This window comes from Dasypus novemcinctus, chromosome 24 (assembly GCF_030445035.2).
Source record: "Dasypus novemcinctus isolate mDasNov1 chromosome 24, mDasNov1.1.hap2, whole genome shotgun sequence".
NCBI lineage: Eukaryota > Metazoa > Chordata > Mammalia > Cingulata > Dasypodidae > Dasypus > Dasypus novemcinctus.
This window is the reverse complement of record NC_080696.1, coordinates 41,689,535-41,698,698: the sequence shown is the minus strand read 5'-3', so window position 1 is coordinate 41,698,698 and position 9,164 is coordinate 41,689,535. Positions and strand designations below refer to the sequence as shown.

Here is a 9,164-nt window from a genome sequence, read left to right as displayed (position 1 = left end):
GTCTTTGGTTGCCCGGTTCTGCTCCTTCCAAGCTGTGTGACCTTGGGCAAGTCACTTTACCTCTCTGAATCTCAGTTTACACAAAGTAAAGGATTTTTCAGGCACTACCTGGACTTCAGGAGCTGTGCTCCGGATGCATTTTAGGATTTTAGAGAGTTAGGAGGTAAACAGAAAATCAGTGTACAGTTCTAGAGATTCCTAATTTCAGATGTGGGAACTATCATCATGAATCTCTACTTTATTCTCATGTTGTGATTGTGGGTTTGGTTTTATAAGGCAGTGCCAATATTTACAAAAGTTTCTTATGGCTTGATTGTGGATTTTTTTTCTGGCACATTGATTTTCTCTGTACATAGCTTTTCTACCTATTTTGCCAGAATTTCTTTATGTTGGAATATTTCTGTCTTTACAAAAGCTCCACTCGAAATATAAAATGTTTTGCCTTTCTTTTTAAAATTTAAACTTCATTTACCGAAGTGATACATAAATACATTTCCTCACTTAAAACCCACATCACCTTTCCGAGAAGACTGAAATCATCTTTAATCACCACTACCCTGCCTTCCCATTAGGACCCCTGACACCCCTCCCCAACTCTGTAAGCAATTTGGAGTGGATTTTTCCAACCTTTACTATACATTTACATTTAGCTATTTTACATATATGTACTTTTCTGCTCTCATCAAATGTGAACAGTTTGGTAGAATCATACCCCACACAATGTTCTGCAATCTGCTTTCTTGCTCAAGAAATTGGGGTTGGAATTTTTTCTGTGTCCCTACACAAAGTACTTCCTCTTCCCTTTTTTGACTGCTGTGTAGTCTCCAGAATGTGGTTCATTTATCCATCCCCCTCTGTTGGGCATTTAGGTTGTGGTCTGTTTTGTCCATTCCTGTACTCACTTCTGTGGGCACATGTGCAAGTGTTTCTCTTGGGTTTTTGCTTTGAGAATGGAACAGTATTTGCAATGCCTTTCCCTTTTTTATTTTTTATTTTTATGTTTTGTTAAACCATATTACTGAGATATAATCCACACACCATAAAATTCATCCATTTAAAGTGTACAACTCAATGGTTTTAGTGTACTTAGAGTTATGCAGCCATCACCATATTCCCCCAAAAAAATCCCATACCCATTGACAGTTGTTACTCATCCCCGCCTCCTGTCAGCACCTGGAAACCACTAATCCCTCTTCTGTCTCTGTGGATTTGCCTATTCTGGTCCTTTCATACAAATGGAATCACAAAAGAGGCAGCAGTCCTGTACTGGCTTCTTTCACTTGGTATAATTTCACTTAGTGTTATGCTTTTGAGTTTCATCCACGTTGTCTCATGAATCATCAGTGCTTCATTCCTCTTCATTGATAAATAACCAATGATCTTTTTTTGACCACACACTCTCTACTGGGCACAGTGGTAATCTTCACAAAACCCGTGAAGCGGGCACCGTTATTGTCGTCCTCAGTGTGCAGATGAGGAAACTGAGTCTTGAAAAACTGCCATGCCTCACCCAGAGCCACAGGAAAGCCAGCGGCAGAGCCGGGCTGTGAACCCAGGTCTGCCCACCTCCCGAGCCCGTGTCCTTGTAGCTGACCCATGCTGCTGGGAGAATAGGAGGGGCGTGACAGGGTCTCAGGGGCCCAGGGTGCAGGTCACAAGGTCCCTCTACTAGCAGGATGCCTCTGGGTCACCGTCGAGACCACTGATGCCTGCCCTGTGAGGCTGCATGGAACGAGCGGGACTGTTTACCCCGACCCCAAACGGCTCCCCACGTTATCAACATCAGAGCCCCTGGGCCTGCCTGGGAAGGTTCTCCGACACAGACTCTTGGCCTCCAGCCTCTTGTGTTTCTTCTCCGTGCCCCTCGTGTGTCAGCTTCCAGGCTTGTGGGGTCGTCACATCGGGTGCCCCTCTTTGTTAGGATCATGCGCCCATGAAGTGATATTTGGCTGTAAAGGTCTGGAGGGCGGTTTCCTGTAAATAAAGCAAATCTTTTTTTTTTTTAAGATTTATTTTATTTATTTCCCTCCCCTCCCCCACCCACCCCGGTTGTCTGTTTTCTGCGTCTATTTGCTGCATGTTCTTTGTCCACTTCTGTTGTTGCCAGTGGCACGGGAATCTGTGTTTCTTTTTGCTGCGTCATCTTGTTGTGTCAGCTCTCCGTGTGGGCGGCGCCATTCCTGGGCAGGCTGCACTTCCTTTTGCGCTGGGCAGCCCTCCTTACGGGGTGCACTCCTTGCGCGTGGGGCCCCCCTGTGCGGGGACACCCCTGCGTGGCACGGCACTCCTTGCACGCATCAGCACTGCGCATGGGCCAGCTCCACACGGGTCAGGAGGCCCTGGGTTTGAACCACCGACCTCCCATGTGGTAGACGGACGCCCTAACCACTGGGCCAAGTCCATTTCCCAATAAAGCAAATCTTGATGCCTGACATGGTGAGGACTCTGCTCTCCCCAAATCCTAAAACTCCCCATCCCCTGGGGCATCGGGAGGATTCAGACCTGGAACCACTTAGTGGTGACAACAACAGCTGCATCAAGCTAACCTCTTGGCTGGGGCCTTCCCTTCCTCTTCTGAGCCCTGAACCCAGGCGGCTGTGGGGTTTCAGTCCCATTTCACAGAAAGGCTCTAAGGCTGGAAGCCGCACAGCCAGTAGAAGGCGGCCAGGGCTGGGGTTAGAGCGTCTGACCCTGTGTTAGCTCCTGTCACACCAACTCACCACTGGTTCCACCATCTGAGCTTCATCTTCCACTCCGCTCCATGTTATAATACCAAAATGCAACTTACAAGCAGCTTTTTAAAATACCAGAATAGTGGGGAGCAGAGGTAGCCCAGTAATTGAGCATCTGCTTCCCATGTGCAAGGTCCTAGGTTCAATCCTTGGTACCGCCTAAAAAAAAAAATACATATATATATATATAATCAGAATGGGGGGTTATGGTACAAAGCCAGTGCTTACTTTTCTGCAGTGTATAGAGGGCTTCTCTGACTCTGCCTGACTTGCTGCGTGATCTGGGGAAAGTTGTTTGCCCTCTCTGGTACTTAGCAGTGGATCTTCTCTACTACTGGGACATCCCCAGGCTTAGGTCTGCCCCTGCTTGCTTTCCCAGTGGCTTTCCTGGGATTGAGGGGCATGTAATTAGAGGCTAAACTGAGCAGAGACCTCACCTCTCCGATGGAGCTAACAAGGGTCGAGAGGCTCCCCGGCACCACGCACTGGTTCCTGATGCTGATGGGGACATCCAGCACCGCAAATCCAGCCAACCAACGCCTTCCAGCTAACGCCCCCAGAGGTTTCTTTCTTACATACACAAACACGGATCACATATTCACTCAACAAACTTGTATTGAGCAGCCACTGAACAAACGAGGAGACAGAGATGCACATCCACACTGGTCCTTATGCAAGCAGACTGTGACGTGTCCTATGCGTGCTGGGGATGAGGCGAGTGGAGGGGCAAAAGGGAAGTCCTGTGGGTGGGCCCTGGGAGGAAGGGGCCTTTGGATGGGGCTTAAACCCTGGATAAACTTTGACTAGTGAAGAGAGCATCGCAGGCAGAGGGCACAGCTTGCGCTAACAGCGGGAAGTAGACAACTGCAGGATGCGTTTGGAGGCCAGTAGAGCGTCTAGTGGGGCTGGAGGATACGACCACGGGAGATGCGATTGCAGGATGAGTTGGGCCAGACCTGAAGGGCCTTGAATGCCAAGCAGAAGAGCTCAAGCTTTCCCCCAAGGGGCTTCAGCAGGGAAGGGGCGAGGTCACACTGCATCTCAGAAGGCTGCCCCCAACCGAGCACGCTCCTCTCATCTTTTTTTTATTTTTATAGATTTTTTAAATAATGTTAAAGATACATAGACCATACAAAATACTACATTAAAAAAATAAGAGGATCCCATATACCCCCTCCCCACCCCCACTCCTCCCACATCAACAACCTCTTTCATCATCGTGGGACATTCATTGCATTTGGTGAATACATTTTGGAGCACTGCTGCACTGCATGGATTATAGTTTACATTGTAGTTTACACTCTCCCCCAGTCCATTCAGTGGGTTAGGGCAGGATATATAACGTTCTCCATCTGTCCCTGCAACATCATTCAGGACAACTCCAAGTCCTGAAAATGCCCCACATCACACCTCTTCTTCCCTTTCCCTGCCCTCAGCAACTCCCGTGGCCACTTCGCCCCAGTCCCGGGACATCTGGGGTGTGAGTTCCACTTCACGGAAACGGAACCTGAGGCCTTCGGAGGTGAACAAAAGCGCCCACAGTCCCCAGAGTTTAAGAGGCACAGTCAGGGCTGGAGCCCAGTCAGCCGACCCGGTGCTTGTGCAGGGACTGTGGGCAGGGAGGATGGAGGGACTTGGTGAGTGACACACTGTGGGAGCTGAGGTGAGGCCTCGGGTCTGACGCCAGCAGCAGTGGCTGCCAACGGGCACAAGATGACCAGGTCAGTTTCTCCATCTGCCAGTAGGGAATAGGGCCCTCCCCAAACCTGTTCTCTGCCCCGCCCACCCACAGGCTGGCACACCCAGACCCTGCCCCTGGCCAGACGCCCGTCACATTCCCACTCAGAAGGCCCGAAAGGCCATGCCTGCCTCCTGACATTCTCCCCAAGTCCCCTGTCCTTACCTCGCCCCAGGCCAGCTCAAGGGATGGTCCTGCCCTCCCCTGCTTGCCAGACAGCTGCTCATCATCCATTAGTCACTGGGTGGTCAGTCGAAAGAAACCAGGTCTCAAATGCTAAATGCCTCTTCACGTCCCACCCACTGCTGTCCCCACCCCCCAGCTCAGCAGACCAGGGCCGCCTCTGCCTGGGGGCCCTTGTCTCTGGAGAATGGCTGAGCTGAGCCAATGTCTGAATGTGCTGTGTCCCCAGGCAGGTTCCTCAGATTCTCTGAACCTGAATCCCTTTCTTCCTTTTTTTTCCTCCCTCCCTCCCTCCCTTCAACTCGAGTCTCTAACTCATCTCTCTGTCTCTCATGTCACAAACATTCTTGACACTGTGGGTCAGAAACAAGCACTGCAGCCCTGGCAGGCCCCACTGGCCCAGGAGAGGACGGACCCAGAGGCAGGTCTGACCTCTGAACCCCGGGAGGCAGGCCTGACCTCTGAACCCTGGGAGGCAGGTCTGACCTCTGAACCACAGAAGAGTGAGCACAGGCTTTTTTTTTTTAGGAGGTAGCTGGACCTAGCACCTGGTGCTCAGCCACTAAGCTACACCTGCTCCCCCAGAGCTCCATTCCCCACCCCCCACTTTCTCACCATGGAAGCCTGGGCAAGTCACATCACCTCTCAGAGTCCCATTTAACAAATGACAAAATTGGGAGACTTAAATGGAACATCTGGCTGGTACTGGCTTACTTAATTTTTTTTTTTAAGATTTATCTTTTATTTAGTTCTCTCCTCTCCACCCCCCCCCCCCCCCCGCAGTTGTCTGCTCTCTGTGTCCATCCGCTCTGTGTTCTTCTGCGTCTGCTTGTATTCTTGTCAGCGGCACAGGAATCTGTGCTTCTTTTTGTTGTGTCATCTTGCTGTGTCAGCTTTCCATGTGTGTGGTGACACTCCTGGGCAAGCTGCACGTTTTTCATGCGGGGCTTCTCTCCTTGAGGGGTGCACTCCTTGCACGTGGGGCTCCCCTACACAGGGAACACCCCTGCATGGCACGGCATTCCTTGCGCCCATCAGCACTGAGCATGGGCCAGCTCACCACATGGGTCAAGGAGGCCCTGGGTTTGAACCCTGGACCTCCCTTGTGGTAGGTGGATGCTCTATCTGTTGAGCCATATCCGCTTCCCCTGGCTTACTTAAGTTTCTAAAAATTCACTTTTGTCTGCACTTTGAGGCGTAGAGATCCTTATGGAAGTTGAGGACTCTTTCTAATGGAATTTCAAGCATCATGACCCTGGATGCAAGAGTTATCTGGGAGGCAAGGCTGAGTCCCACAAAATATTCTATACTGTCTGCAACCTACTTCTCCTACACATCGGAACTTTCCTTTTTAGGGGAGGTGGTCCTGACTCTCGATGAGATCATCATCATCATCAAGAAGTTTTAGGCATTGTTTATTCAGCACTTAGTATAGGCCAGACACTGCTCAGGCATTATCTATAACCACCCCCAGAAGTGGATACCAGCATTATGCCCTGTTTATAGAGGAGGAAACCGAGAATTTGCCCAGGGTCACACAGCCAAGAATGACCTCAGAGCCCCTGTTCTAACCATTGCACAACACCTCCTCGTATGGGATGACAAAGGGTCCCTGCTTGCACTGTCTGGGAACCTTGATTCCCCGATCACCCTTTCTGGGAATCACTTTCCACCCTCAGTAAAACAGGGTTTAGAATCCTTCCTTGCCCCGTAAGGTGACAAGGCAGGGTTTCCCAGGCCCTCTGGCTAGATGGGAAAACAGCCCAGAGGGAGATAAGGAAACGAGTCTCTGGCCCCTGCCTGCCACCTTCTTGGAAGGCAGCCCTAACCCCAACTGGCCCCATCCTGGGATTGCTCAAGGCCTTGCGTCACTAACGCGGCCATGGTTCTGAGGAACAAAGGAGAGGAAAGAAGAGGAGGCAGCTGGCTGGGTCGGGGACAAGCCGGGGCTCTGGGCCAAGTCCCGTGCCAGGTACCAGGAACAACCCAATGGGGATTCTTGCAGACAGCATTCATTGAGCACCGACTGTATGCTGGCCACTATTCTAAATGCTCTCTATGCCTTATCCCACTCTATCTTGGCGACGCTCTGTTTAGTGATGTCTATTATCCTCCCCGTTTACAAATGAGGAAACCGAGGCACAGAAAGGTTAAGTGACTTTCCCAAGACTGCCCACGGAGGAGGCAGGGATTTAAACCCAGGGCCGACAGGCATACCGACTATGTGAGATGAATCGTTCCAGGAGAGGGAGAGGGGTGAATAGCAACAACGAGGGGTTGCTGCTGACAATGATATTGATGAGCCTTCACGTCAACCATTTTGGGGGGCTGGCAGTGAGCCAGGCACCATGCCAGTCACGATGGTGAAAAGAGAATAAAAAGTCCTGAGTTGATTCCTGTCCTCCAGAGAGCTCCCAGGCTTTGGATATAAAGGAAAAGTAATGACAGGTGAAGGAGGACATGCCACTTCCAAATAGAACAGGACAGGCAAAGCAACATCCACCCTTCCCTTTGGGACAGGACAGGACAGCCTGGGGCCTCCTTTCCACAAAGCCCAGCCCAGGTTGCTTTGCCCCCTGCATCCTGGGACCAGGCCCCAGGACACGTGGGCTTCTTGTCCCCAGGCTCGGGGGCCCAGCCACGGAGCACTCACCACATACCAGACACCCAACCTCGCTCCCTCGATGGAGCCTTCCTCCAAGTCTGCGAGGGAGGGATTCTCTCTCTCGTTTTGCAGAAGGGGCAACTGAGGCCAAGGGAGCCGAATCCTATGGCCACCTGAGAACTCAATCCCTGACCTCTTGACCAATGTCCACTCACCCTGCTCCTTCCCCTGAGCTCTTACCAATGGCAGGGAGGAGTTTCTGCAACCGCATCTGTACAGCCACATCTGGGGCAATAGCCCCAGGCCTATCCCTGCCCCATCGGACCATTTAATGGATTTAGCAGAGGCCCAAACTCTGGCAGGGCCCATTTGCCCCAGGAGCAAACATCCACTGAAACAACAGGGTTTGCTCCCTTTGTTACGTGTCACACAAGAATGGAGACCAAGGGCAGATTCGTAGGCCAGATCTATCAATAGATGTGGCCCTTGTTCCAGGAAAAGGGCCGGGGCAGGCTGTAGGCCTCTGTCCCTCCAGAGACCCTCCTGCTTGGGCCCTCATGTGGGGATGGGCAGCGTAGGGGTCCAGGGGGTCAGGGAGACCAGGATGGGAGGTGGGGACCCCCTAGGGGGGCCGGTTTCAGACAGAACCCTTGGCTTTGCTTTCTCCTGACACGCGGCAGAGCCTCCAAGAGGATAGCTCTCCTCGGTGGACGGACGGGTGGTGTATTAGTCAGCCAGAGGGGTGCTGGTGCAAAATACCAGAAATTGGTTGGTCTTTATAAAGGGTATTTATTGGGGGTAGGAGCTTACAGACACCAGGCCATAAAGCCTAGCTTACTTCCCTCTCCAAAGTCTATTTCCACGTGTTGGAGTAAGATGGCTGGTGACATCTGCGAGGGTTCAGGCTTCCTGGGTTCCTCTGGGCTCAGCGCCTCTGTTTTCTCCACAAGGTCAGCTGTAGACTCTCAGGTGAATGGCTCTGTCTCTCTCTCCCGGGCTCCAGCTTAAGACTTCAGCATCACACTCCAACATCAGAAACCCTCAGCTCTGTCCTTTGCCATGCCTTTTATCTGTGAGTCCAACTCAACGTCCTAATGACGTGGCCCAATCAAAGCCCTAATCATAATTTAATCATGCCCAGGTACAGACCAGATTACCAACATAATCCAATATCTATTTTTGGAATTCATAACCATATCAAACTGCTGCAGGTGGGATGGGTGGCCTGGCCGGGATTTAGCCGCAGGGAAGGAGTGTGGCTGTACCTGATTCAGGCTGCGTCTGCACGGGCGCCCATCTCTGGTGTGTGCGCACTGTGCGTGTGCGGCTGCTGCAGCTGATCTCATGTCCACATCTGAGGGTGTGTTGGGTGCCTGGGAGGTCTAGTCGTGTGTGTCTGTGTGTTTAGATGCCTCTGGACACTCACCTATTTGTGTGTCCAAGGAAGTGTGTGGGGACCTGCCTGGCTGTGGGTATGTCCGGCGTGTCTCTGTGATTCTGATTGGATTTTGTGGTCTTGTCCTTGTTTCTGTGCATCCAGGCTTGTCGGCTGTCGGGCTGTATCTATGTCCCTAGGCATCTTCGTGTTTCCACATTTTTATTTTGCGTCTGTGTCTGCTCCATGTGTGTCTGTACCTGAGTGTGTGTGTCTTTGTGGTCCCAGATCTGAGAGTAGGTCGATGTCTGTGTGTCCAGGTGTGTCTGTGCGTCCTGGTCTAATTGTACGTCCAGCCCCGCGCCTCCATCCTCTCCGCCAGGGGGCGCCCTTGCCCGGCCGCCGCTCCCTCCGCCGGGCTCCTGCCCCGCGTGTGCGCCCCCGCGGGCCGGAGCGCGGACCGACGGACGGGTGGGGGGCCTCGGAGGCCCCGCCCCCCGCGCGGCCCCGCCCCCGCCCCCGCCCCGGGCG

At 52.1% G+C, this 9,164-nt stretch overlaps 1 long non-coding RNA gene across 1 annotated transcript; it reads right to left on the bottom strand.

The window, feature by feature from the left end:
• Positions 1-729: 729 nt before the first annotated feature.
• On the bottom strand, positions 730-4,924 carry LOC131275848 (uncharacterized). The gene is made up of 3 exons (XR_009183314.2): positions 4,636-4,924; positions 2,721-2,891; positions 730-1,974 (listed from the first exon to the last, which is right to left on the bottom strand). It is a non-coding gene; the product is annotated as an uncharacterized lncRNA (long non-coding RNA).
• Between the last annotated feature and the right edge of the window lie 4,240 nt (positions 4,925-9,164).